Source organism: Trichechus manatus, unplaced genomic scaffold (genome assembly GCF_000243295.1).
Source record: "Trichechus manatus latirostris isolate Lorelei unplaced genomic scaffold, TriManLat1.0 scaffold00074, whole genome shotgun sequence".
In the NCBI taxonomy this organism is placed as follows: Eukaryota; Metazoa; Chordata; class Mammalia; order Sirenia; family Trichechidae; genus Trichechus; species Trichechus manatus.
The window spans coordinates 4,607,599-4,620,300 of NW_004444010.1; the positions used below are offsets into that span (position 1 = coordinate 4,607,599).

General features: G+C 37.7%; 1 protein-coding gene across 1 annotated transcript in view; it reads left to right on the forward strand.

The window, feature by feature from the left end:
* ITGA1 (integrin subunit alpha 1) overlaps positions 1-12,702 on the forward strand; it is a 187,510-nt gene that overhangs the window by 94,761 nt on the left and 80,047 nt on the right. The gene's annotated exons all lie outside the window — the stretch shown is intronic.

The following is a 12,702-nucleotide window of genomic DNA, read 5'->3' on the forward strand; positions in this document are numbered from 1 at the left end:
TCTTCCCTTCCATTTTGTCCATCCCACTTAATCTTCTATAAAATTCTTCCTTTCCCAAGCTAATCATATTCATGAAATGTTTTTAAATTTCTAATATTTTAGTCATCTGAGAATTTTTTATTGTACTTTTAAATTCACATATTTCTCTGTTTTATTTTAAATAATTTTTACTTAAAATATTTTTATTGATTTTTGGAAATCAGCGCAGCTGTAACGTGGTTGAAGTTGCTCCACAGCTTCAAGAAGAAACTCTAGAAGGCTGTTTTAGAATAATGATAACATACTGCTTCAGTGGGGATCTGTACCAGTGGCTCAGCCTTGTAAAAAAATAGATAGCAATCAGTTGCTTATATGCTCAACCCATTCTGCTACAATTTTGATGTCTTTTTCTGTTAGAACTATAATTTATTTTGCATTTCTGTAACAAAAGTCCTAAAAGAGTTGCTATTCTGTTTGCCCACTAGAGAAGTTCCAGCCTGCCAGGGTGGGTTTCATGGAGTTGTATGTCTTTCTTGGAACAACGACTATATTCAGAGGAATGGGACCAGCCCTCAGGGTCCAGATGCTACCAGTGCGGAGAGGTGGCAGAAGGAAGTGAACTTAGCCTGAGGCAGAAGAGCCTGGCCACATTTACTCAGTTCAAGAACCCCATTCCACAGAAAGGAACAGTTCTGAATGCAGCACTGTGCATAATATCATTTGTAGTCTGTTTCTTCTGACTTCACTCAAGGGAACCTGCTTCCTAAAGAGAGGGGGTTTGACTTTATTTCTTAATTTTTATGTCACATTTTGCTTGTATTATTCATTATGGAGCTTAACTGTACTAAATTTTTCATGTATATTTACTGAGTGTTTACTATGTGTCACTCACTGTGTTAGACTTGGATCAGTAGTGGAGAATAAGCGACACAGATCCTGCCCTAATGGTGCTTTTGTCTAATGCAGTGTTTTTCAAACTACAGCCCATGATTTCCTGCTTCTAAATCTCTGAGGTGCTTGGAGGGTACCACAGACTTTCAGAAGCAGAATCTTTGAGGGTGAGGCTACAGAGCCTGCATTTTAAGCAAGCATCCCACATGATTCTTAAACAGGTTAAAGTTTGAGAAGTATTGGACTGGCGCATTATTAGGATATTGATTTTGGTGTGTGTCTGTGTCTCTGTGTATATGTCTGTATACGAGCATGTGTGTTTGTGTGTATATCTGTGTGTGTCTGTGTGTCTGTATGCATTGCATCCTCTAGATTATGGGCTCCCCAAGAGCAAATAATTTCTGATGTCAGCTTTTTTGCCTCCTTTGTGGCCAGCCCAGTTCTTTGCTGTGACACAGCAAGACTTCAAGGAGCACTTGTTGAATAAGTCCATATAACATAATTAATGTGTTTTTTTGTATTCTTTTCTGATGGACAGACATTTAATGAGACTTTTTCTATAACTGACATTTTAATATACCTAAAGTCTTTTCTATTTTCGTTTAAGTTGTATCAATGTCTAGCTTCATAAGTAATTCTCTAGAAGAAAGGGATTGAGAAGGATATATTTACTAAGCCATTGCTTTTACTAAATTCTATTTAATACGGTTTCAAGTATAGCACTTTAAACTCTCTTTAAAGTTTAACCTTCCTTAAGTCATTTAGAAAATAAATTCATTCATAGAAAATTAGGAAAGATAGTTGCTCTTCAAAGAAATGTGTACTGAGAAACATACTAATCTTTCATGTGGGCTTACAGTAGTTCATTCCAAAAGCATAGACAGTTTTGTTTGTTTTGACAATGTTTTTTTTTCTGATTAGTTGCTAACATAATTTAAATGTTTGTTTTTTTGTTCCTATTTTTTAAATGAAAGCAACCAGTTCTGCCTTAAAATTGGCAGGATTGTAAAACTTTCCTTCCCTCTAAGTTATCCCCCATGTCTATCCCTGAAGGAGATAGATATAAAAATGAATTGTGAGAGAGACTCCTCAGAAGAGGTTGAAAAGACAGAAAGCTAAGAGCTGGATAGAGGACTCTTAGATGTCTCACCCACACCAAGGGTATAAGAGCAGTAAGAGTGGAAGTGATAAGATTTGTGAAGAGGATTTCTTTCTAGAAAGAGCCTAGTGAGAAAGGCTTCAATGGAATCACACAAAGGGCTTGGTATGTGTCTAGTACAGTTGGCACACACAGTTGAGGCCAGCTAGCTGGCTGCTGACAGGCAAGTCAAAGGAGAGGCAGCTGCCCTGCACTCCCAGAATTTGTCAGAACAAGGAATGTGTGTGCTTCCCATGGATCAGCATGGGCCACTCAGAAGTGAGAGGCAGCATGAGGTCCAATTAAGTCCTGTCCATAGAGTGTCCTGGAAGTGAGCAGAAGCCTCAGCAGAGAAAAGCAAAGACCTCCTTGATTCCTAGAGACTGTAGTAGTAGGATGTTTTCACGTATCATGGATGTAGGTTAAGATGTCTAAGCGAAGGGAGATCTTCAAAGAACCGAAAAGAAAGTTGTAAATACCTGTTAGGACCTGATAGCAAAAATATCCATCTTAGGATGTATAGTTCTAGTCAAGTAAAAATGCCTCTGCCCATGTTTATGTTCCCTACCCTTGTCCCTGGAAAGATCAGACAGTATAGTTAGCTATCTAAGGGGAGACAAGTGGGAAAATAAAGAAAAAGTCAACCATACCCCTTTTCAACAACAGGCTTCTCACTTACTGTAAGCCCTTAGTAGGGGTAAGGGATTTAACTATGAATTAACTTTGATGGTTGGTTTTGTTGGTTTTGCTTTACTTTAGATTGAATCATAAAAAGATGTTGCTGTCTGGTCATTTTTTTAGCCTACAAATAGAACAATTTCATGTGGTTCAACCTAAATTAGAGAATTTAGGTTGACTAGTTATTATAAGACTTTTTATTAATGGAACATTTAAAAACTAATAATTACCAGAATAGTCATAAGACATCCATCCTTCTATCCATCAACAGGGGAAGAGCTATACCCTTAGTAAATTTTAAAGGAATAGTGGGACACACACACACACAAATGTTGCATTTTGATTATACCCTATGAGTTCTTGTTTGTTATATTGATTGCAGTTGTACACTTGGTGCTATAGTAAAGATCAAATATGATGGCCTAGTCTCTGGAGGTCATAGATTTGTCATTTAGTAATTACAAGCAATGAAATGCAGTCTCAAAAAGATATGAAACATTGCTGGAAGTAATTACCACTTTGTAAAAAAAAAAAAAAGAAGGAAAACAAGCAAAAGCTTTCCATATGACAATTAGTACACACATTAGGGGTATGCAACACAAGTGATGAACACATCAACTCCAAATAGCTCCTCAAAATTTCTTCCATGTTTCTGTGTGGCCCCATTTAGACTTTTGCAAACACAGTCAAGGAATTTTTGTAAACCATTTTTTTACCCAAGACAGAGTAAAAGCTATAAAATTGCCTTTTAAAAATCTACCTATAAAAACAAACCTGAAACACTCTGAGCTTTCCATAAAACATATGATGGTATAAACATTATGCAGGTCTTATTGATCCTCAATACATAAACCTAACATTGCTTTTAATAATAAATGAGAATGATATAAATATGCCAAATAGAAGTACATTATCCTAAATAAAACCAGTAAATTGTGAGGCTTGATATAAAAGTGAAATACACTAATGGAACAATATCTAGATTGTTCACATCAAGAGTGTACCGTGACATTAAACCAGCAAAATGAAAGAGAGAAATTAATTAAATTTTAGGAATATTATTTATCTTTCTTTTACTGCACATTTTATGGCTACTTCCCTAGAAGTCTTAAATATGGGCCTGATTCATTGTTCCTAGGCCTAAAAAGAAGTCTAACTGGGCCATGCAGCCATATCCTTGTCAATCAGGATATAGATTCTGAGTGTGGTGCTGTCTTAGATGAACTTTTTCCCTTCTCAGCCTCCTGGTCTCCATTCTGCCCCATCTCATCCATTACTCACCTGAGTCATCATTCAAATTGTGGCATTTCCTTGGATAAAAAATCTCCTATTGTTGCCTGATGAATAATATTTATGTTCTTCAGTTTCCAATATTTTGGACATCTTCAGAGTCAATGTTCCAACCACTTGCATTGCATACCCTTAATGTACACTAATTATCATATGGAATGTTTAATGCAAGATTTTCTTGTTTATTTTTGTTTCTTTCTTTTTTTTTTAGTCAACAATTACTTCCAGGAATGTGTCCTATCTTTGAGAGGGCCTTTTATTGCTTTCAGTTACTAAATAACCAACCTATGACCTGCAGTATTCTTCAGTGTAACTGCAGGCATTTTACAACCTTTCCCCACTGCATCTTGCTTCCTTCATGCCCATACTTTCTGCCTTTCAGTGGCTCCTTGACATTGGCCTTCTCTGCACGCATTGTACTTTGATCATATCATTTCCTTTTTGGAATACCCTTCTCCATCCTAGGCAATGTACTCTTGTTGAACATCTTAGACTCAGTTCAAATGTCACTTTCTGTGGAATTTTCTATGATCATCTCACCCACCCTTCTCAAGGAAGCGTCCTTCCCCTTGTATGGTCTCATAGCATGTTACACATCCTTCACTTATTGCTCTTCTTACTTAGTAGCATCCCTCTTTGTTTCATGTGTCTCTCTCCTGGTAGACTGAATTCCACGGTGACGGGATTGTGCCACATTCTCTCATTTATGGAATGTAGTCTAGAGTTTTATGTGTTTGTTAGCACATAGGAGGCAGGTAATTAAGGTTGGAAAAATAGAATTCCTGGAATTTTTCTTTTTTCTTTGTGTTAAAAATCATTATTGTGGTGACTTGCTTCTCTTACTCTGTTGCATGAAGTCAGATTAGTCCACTGAGCTAGAAGGTACTTGCTTGTGGGTGACTCCCCTGGACACCTCTTTATGTTGTGTTTCAGGCTCTTCTTTACAGGTGTTCACTCAGTGAGTCACATTCACCCCTAACCCTGCTTTCTCCCAAAACCTGTGTTCTTCACAAATACAATAATTGAATTTTATTTAACATCTCATATCCTTGCATGTTTGAGCCTGGATCATGCAAGAGGCCAGCTAAGGGCATCCTTTTCCTAGGACTTACATCTATTATCTATCACTTTTCTTTTTGTTTCTGAGGACTCATTTCCTTAGGAGATGATAATCTACCTGTGAACCAGTCCATCATATGTACCTGTCTGTAGTGACAAAATATTAAACCTGGCTTCAGCTAATATAACTTCAGAACGGTTTGTGCTGTTAACCTGGCTTACAGACTTAATTACATTAGAAGCATGTTGTAGGCCAGGGCTTTTGTAGCCCAGATTGAGAAAAAGAAGTATAAATTGGGCAGACACAAAGCCTGAGCTCTTGTTGTATTAAGCAATTGTGCATCTTACAAAAATACAGAAAACCTTATTGTTTTACCCTATCATTACTCCCCTAAAAAAGGCATTGATTTGATGAAGTTAATTGTTGCATGAAAGCCCAAAAACTTAAGCTTGTTCTAGGCCTTAAAATTTAGATGCCAGTGTACAACTCTGACTTAACAACACAAGGTAATAATATAATTCTAAATGAGAAAATAATTTCATTCCTTCATAACTCTTTGACTGGACACACTTAGTAGGTATTTTAGACACGTCTCTTTCTTAAGCTTCCTTGTCATTCTCTTCTTCCTAATAGATTATCAGAGTTGTGACAGTAAGTGTTAGTTAGAAAGGCCTCCTTTCAGTTATTTCTAACAGTTTCACTCCTTTTATACGCTCTCCATTCACTTTTCTTCCTCTTTCTTCTCTACTCCCTTCGCCGTGAAGCCATTTGGGTAAGTCATTCGTTTTAATTTAGCAGATATTTATGAAGTATCTGATTGATTAAGCGTTATGCTAGGTGCTGTGGGCAGTAAAAAAAAAGTTACTAAAGCTTTGTTCCTGAACTCAAAAATCTTCCAACTTCGAAATGTGGTAAAGTCATATATTTGGATAACTAGTACATGAAAGGTGTGTCATAAATATAACAATGATGAATAAAGTGGAACAATTAATTGATCTTTAAAAGTAAGTACCCTTAGAATTTTAGCACAACATTTCCCAAACTGTGTTATATGCAATGTTGAATATGTTCCTTACAAAAAACATTCCCTCAAATAAGAATAAAATATATCAGGTCCTCCAATTAGCAATTCACAATGCATGCGTTCATATTAAAGACTGTGAGAACAGTTTCAAAAGAATTTGTTTCTGAGACAAGCAATTGGTGGACAGGAGTAAGAGAAAGCTTTACTCTTTTGCACCATTTGAAATTTGTGGCACTTTTTTACTTAAGATAAATAGAGAGATTCTGCAAAGCCCTGCAAGTTTAACTTTATTTTACTCATGCTTTTCAAGATTATTTGACTGTGGATTTTTTTTTTTTTTAATGACTTCTAATAACATTCAAAGGAATACTAGTATTAACTGGAAGAAAGCTAAGGGAATATTAATTTTGGGATTTAGCTGAAAACAGATTGTAAGTCTTAAGTGGAAAGTTCTTTTAAGTGTTAAAAATCTCTTTGTCCATGTAACTGTGTGCCTGATTTATGCTATAGCATGAATCAGCTATTAGGGTCTCTTTGGCCTTAGATAGTAATTACAGACCTGTCTTTGTTCTACTTAATCAAGAAGTTCAAACCACATCCTCTCAAGAGGCATCCTTTTGCATAAATGGGCCCCTCTCTTAAAAGGAACTGTTCCTTCTGCTTGTAACTATTTATCCCCCTTTATATTATAAGCAGCACTAGTGGTGCAGCAATTAAGAGCTCAGGCTGCTAACTAAAAGGTTGACAGTTCAAACCCACCACCTGCTCCTTGGAAACCCTATGGGGCAGTTCTACTCTGTCCTGTAGGGTCACTATGAGTTAGAATCAACATGATGGCAACGGGTGTTTTTGGGTTATATTATAAAGAGTCTGTTATTACTATCTTCATCTCCTTTTTTATTGTTCTCATAAGCTACTCCCTTTCCATTCTCCCTTAAAGAATACCCACATCTAACCAAGTTGTTTCTTTTAGCTGTGATCTCTGTTTACTTGTTTCCATTCAGCAGGAGATACCTAGAAACTACTGTTTAATCCTTCCACCTCCATCATTCCTCACCAGCTCACTACTTCATCCTCACCCGCTCACTACTTCATCCTCACGCTCTGCCTTTTGTGCCATTCCAGTACAACTGGCTACTTAAAGTCAACTCTGAAGGTTTCTGGTTGTTTTTCTTTTTCTCACTTTTTGAATGACTTAAATTCCTTTGATTATCACCCTTAGCATATTTTCTAGGCTCAAGGCCACTGTACTTTCTCCCATCACCCACTGTCTGTTCTTCACTTGAGTATCTCATTCAGGAAGCTGAATCCTCCTTCTTCTACTGGGTCTTTCAATGTGAGAGAATAAATAGTTTGCGATTCTCTTTCCTCTTGCCTCCTCGCAATATGTATTCATCACTTGGCTCATGATATATACATTTATCCACATACATTATGCTTGTATGAATCTTTTCCATCTGCCTTAAATTATAAGCTGTGCTGGGACAGAAACTATTTCTATTGAACTGGGTCTTACCAATACTCAGCAAAGCATTACATATGGAGGTAGTGAACTCTGTTATTTTGTAATTTTTGTTTTGTGATTTTGCCATTTTCCTGTAATGAAAATTAATAAATGGCACCTCTTTCTGAGGAAGACTCACAGCAGGTCTTATTCTGTCTGGTGGCTAAGGAAACAAGCACCTCAGTATCAACCAAGGACTTACACTGAATACCATTTCCCTGAGACTTGCGTTTCCACTGCCCGCTGTTCTCATTTCCCACACTTCTTTGTATCTTCTTGTCCTACTTATCATTACTTCTCTGCTATCTCAGTTTTTCCACTTGGTTATGTGAAATGTTACCGTCATCTAGTAAGAATGCATGAGGGTCAACTGTGAGCAAAGCAAAATAGTGGTAAGGGATAAGAGAATACCGAAAGCTATGACATAGTCCCTGCTCTTTACCCCTCCCTGCCCTGTTAGAACTTACAACGCATAGTCAGAGATAAAGCATGCACACAGAACAGTTGAGAAGAATGCTATTACTCATAGGAGCAGGACAGACAAGTTTGCTTCAGAGTCCCAAGAAGGGAAAGATCAGAATGGACTACACTGGCTAGTAGGTAAGGGAAGTTTTGCAAAGAAAGTGGAACTTGAATTGAATCCTAGAGAATGGGTAGAGTTTAGCTTAGTTGGAAGGAGAGGGAAGGGTGTTGGTAGGGGTAGAGTTCATACTGGAGAGTGCTGAAGATGCAGATGGATAGAGAAGGTAGGACCAAAGTCTGAGGGTTGGGGAAGAACTAGATTTTAATCTGTGGGCCTAACATTTTAAGTAGCAGCTTGAATTTTTATTTATTTTATATTTTAGTTAGAATAAAAGTCCTCTTTCAAAGTATATTTCCAAGTTATTCATGTTGGCATTGGAGGGTTACTGAAGAAGTGGTGTGATGAAAACAGAATTTCAAGACGGTCTGCCGGTGATAGATACAGAAGGAGTTGAGGAAAGCAGACCTGGAAGGAAAAAGAGCAGCAGAGAGACCAATGCTTACATTAGCTCAAGCAATGATGTCTGGCCTGGGCTAATGTAGGCATGCACAAACATTTAATAGCTGTCTTATGTTGGTTCCACAGAAATAAAACCTGAGAGGAGGATTAATGTGATAATAAATCACATGATTTATTAAGGAAGTACTTCCAAAAGAAAATAGTAAGGGATTCAGTAGAACAAAGCAGAATAGCAACAGAGGGCAAAGAAGGGTGTGATTTCAGGCAAAGTTCCAACCTCAGCCTGATCTGGAAGGGGGGGCTCTCAAAGTTGTCCCAACTTGAGTAACAGGATGGTCTTTCAGTCTCTGCACTCAGGCATTGCTGGCGAATCATGGGAAGGCGAAGTGAGGGAGTAAAATCTCAGGTACTTTTTTTTTTTTTTTTAACCTTTGGGACATAGCAGATCTAATAGCCCAAGAGCAGTCATCTGAAGAAAGTCTCAAGTGAAGTGATTAGAAGCAAAGTATACAGAATGGGTGAGACAACAGGTGGTGTAAATTTTCTCGTAAAACCTTAAAATTTGCCAAGAATGAGCTTGCAGAAGTGAGATAGATGATAACCAGATAGATAGATAGGTAGATAGGTAGGTAGCTAGGTAGATAATACACAAATCGAGATGTTAGATATAAACCACTGTATTGGTGACTTACCCAGATGTTAAATCTTTTGCTCTTCCTGTTGTGCAGAAAATTTGTCCAGATAATCCAATAGCTCATAGTAGGATCTATAATATCTGTAAAATGTGTTTTAAATGTACAGTGTTATACACATACAGCCCAAAGCAGCCTTGTTTAGTTGGCATGATCTCCACCTCCTCTCACATGAACTCTTCCCCATGCATAAGTGAGATACATGCTTTTTCTTGAGGAGTTATAACTAGAATTTGATTTAGCTCAATAAATGGGAGCTGAGTGCACTCATTAGGAAAATGGGAGTAGGGTTGTTGGGCAGTGATGCATGCAACCGCATTTGAGATTCATGGTCATAAATTTAAAGTGAGATCAATCTAAAAGTTATTTAATTTTTGTTTAGCAACATTCGGTATCACAGAAGCAGAGCTGGTGGTTAGCCAAATAAGTATAATGAAATGGAAAAGGTTAAGAGAGTTAAATGTTCGCAGGGTAATGATTATAGTGATGGACCATGGAATCTAGGCTAGGTCCAAAAAAAAAAAAAAATGATAGGGTCAATGAATTAATCAGAGGTCTTGATGTGGTCAGTGAATTGCTGAGTTCAGTATAATAGGTAAATGAGCCAAAGTTAATGGGCAGGGAGAAGAATGCTTGAAATTGCGATTGAAGTGCTACAATTTTTCCCGATGACAAGATTAAGAATAAGACTTTGAGAATGGATGGTATAGGTGAGTTAGAGGAAAAGAATACTGAAGCTGAGGAGGTCAAAGAAATGAGAAACTAGGGTGTTCAACAGATTATCCAAGTAGATGTAAATTTTCAAGAATGATGACAGGAAAAGGAGTGAAAATTTTCAAAGTTCTTTAGCCTCCTACCTAAGCAAACAAAAACAACGGGAAACAAAACCTAACAAACTCTTTAAGATGTCCTGCATGGATAAGCAATTAACTTCCACAGCAGTGTTTATTCATCTTGGCACCTAGAATCAGGCATAATGATTATCTAAGTAACATAAAATCACTTCACTTTTATTTACACTGAACATTTATATATACAAAGACAATGTCAAATCTTCAGGTTTCCCTTAATAATTATTCAACGTCACCCTGGATTACTGATCAAAAGCTATAGGGTCATTAAGGAAAAGAATTTTAAATCTATGCAGGTGTTATAAAGAGACAACTATCCATCACATTTAATTAAAATTCAAGGAAATAGCCTGAATGGGACTGATGGATTACTCTTCGTTACTTTTTGTATAATCAATTGCTTGTATCTACCTAGTTCCCGAAGGTACCTCTGGTCATCTTTGTTCCAAACATAATACCACACGATTTTGGGACAGATGGTGAAGGATATTGGGTGAAAGATATATTCACACAAGAGCAGGGCTAACACGTACATGAATTGAGCAGATTGCATGTTCATTCGGTTTATAATATAGACCTTATCTTACACTTGCATAGATTCTCTAGTCATTTCTTATTTTACACCCAACTAAGAAACTTTAAGGAAGGATTCATATGTTCTGTTTCCTTTTCTTTTGAACATATGATCTGTTTATTTGTTTGTTTGCTTGCTTCCTTATTTATTTAAACATATCCTCTAGTGTATCCCAAGGAGCCTTGGTGGCACAACGGCTAAGCACTTGGCTGCTAACCGAAAGGTTGGTAGTTCGAATCCACTAGCCTATCCATGGAAGAAAAGACCTGGCGATCTGCTCCTGTAAAGATTACAGCCTAGGAGACCCTATGGGGCAATTATATTCTGTCCTATAGGGTTGCTATGCATCGGAATCGACATGACGGCACACAACAACAACAAATGTATCCCACTATACAAACAAGTTGAAATTGATTCAACAGCAACGGGTTTTTTATGCAAACAAGTAGCCAATCAAGTTCATTGAATAATCATGAAGTAGTGCCAGTATTTATCAGGTGAGGCCATTAGATAATGGGACAATTGTAGGCAGATGTCTTTTTGTGGAGAGTGGAAAGGGAAGTAGAGTGACAGAAAAGGATGAAGCTCGTGGATTAGACTGCTTCAGCCACCTATAGAAAGTGAGTTTTTAAACTCAGTTTCTTCATCTGTGAAATGTGGTACTAATTTCTGTTACTATAATTAGAATAAATTTCAAAAGGAAGTAAAAATGCATTGTAAACCAAAAAATATAGAGAATAATATTTTTATTTAGCGTTAGCGGCATAATTGTGCCAAGATGTTGCACGTGCTCTAAAATGTAGCTCAAAGAAGATTATTTCAAATGTAGGGTTCTCTTGTTTGTTACTGCACATACCAGAGTATGCTTTTGATTTTTAAGAAGTCCTAGCTGTGAAAATGCATTTATAAATCAGACGTATAATTAAGCCTAAAGATTTGTGAAAACAGTGATATCAGCAATAGGAAACAGGAAGAAGGTAGATGCTGACCCTTTCCAGATGCTGAAAATAGGGTTAGACTTGGAAATACGGTTGGCTGTAAAGCAGGAGCCAGAGCCAACTTTACCAACAGACGGGGAAGCAGTTGGTTGCCTCGTATATTCCAAAGAAGGCAGCCCTCTCTCAAAGGACTTCTGCTACTCAAGAAATGAAGTGCCTGGCATTCCTATATTAAAGACATCCTTTGGGTAAAGAATTCTCCAAGTCCCTAATTTGGGGTTGGAAGGTTAAACAGAGCATTCTCTTAAGTCACAAATCTTGATGCAGATTAATTCATTGGTTGGAATCAACCTTTAAAGGAGGATATAAAAAAGGATCAGAGAAGTGGGCATCTCTGGAAAAGAAACAGAAGAAGGAATATGGAGCAAGGGCGATCAAATCTGGAGGGCACTTTACCTTCTTAATCATTGTACTTCAGGTTGGTTCTGCAGTTTGCTGTTTGCATCATCCAATCTGTGGAAAAGAGAGAATGAAAGGAGGAAAACAGTAGGAGAAGGAAGATAGAGAGCAAGAAAAGAAGGGAGGTGGGTGGGGAAGGGCTGATTTGAAAGAGGTGAAGATGCAGCTAAGCTAATAAAACATATAGGAAGTAAATACCCCTGTGAGATACCAAAACCCAAACCAAATCCTTTGCTGTTGAGTTGATTCCAGTTCATGGCAACCCCATGTGTGACAGAGTGGAATTCCCCCATAGGGTTTTCTTTGCTGTAATCTTTATGAAAGCCATTCACCGAGTCTTTTTTCCACAGAGCGATTGGGTGGGTTCGAATCACAAACCTTTAGGTTAGTAGCTGATCTCAAACTGCTTGCACACCCAGGCTCCTCTACAAGATACTCATCTTGCTTATTTCTCTAGCTTCATCTTGTTCTACTCTCCTCATTCGCCTTGGTCCAGGCTCTCTGGCTTTCTTTCCATTCCCAGGGCACACCTAGCTCTTTCCCTTTTCAGTCTCTTCCTACCCTCTCTGTGGAACACTGTCCTCCTTCTCAGCCAACAGCCAGGACAGGCCTCCGCCTTCTGCCCTTTGAACACTCATCCTT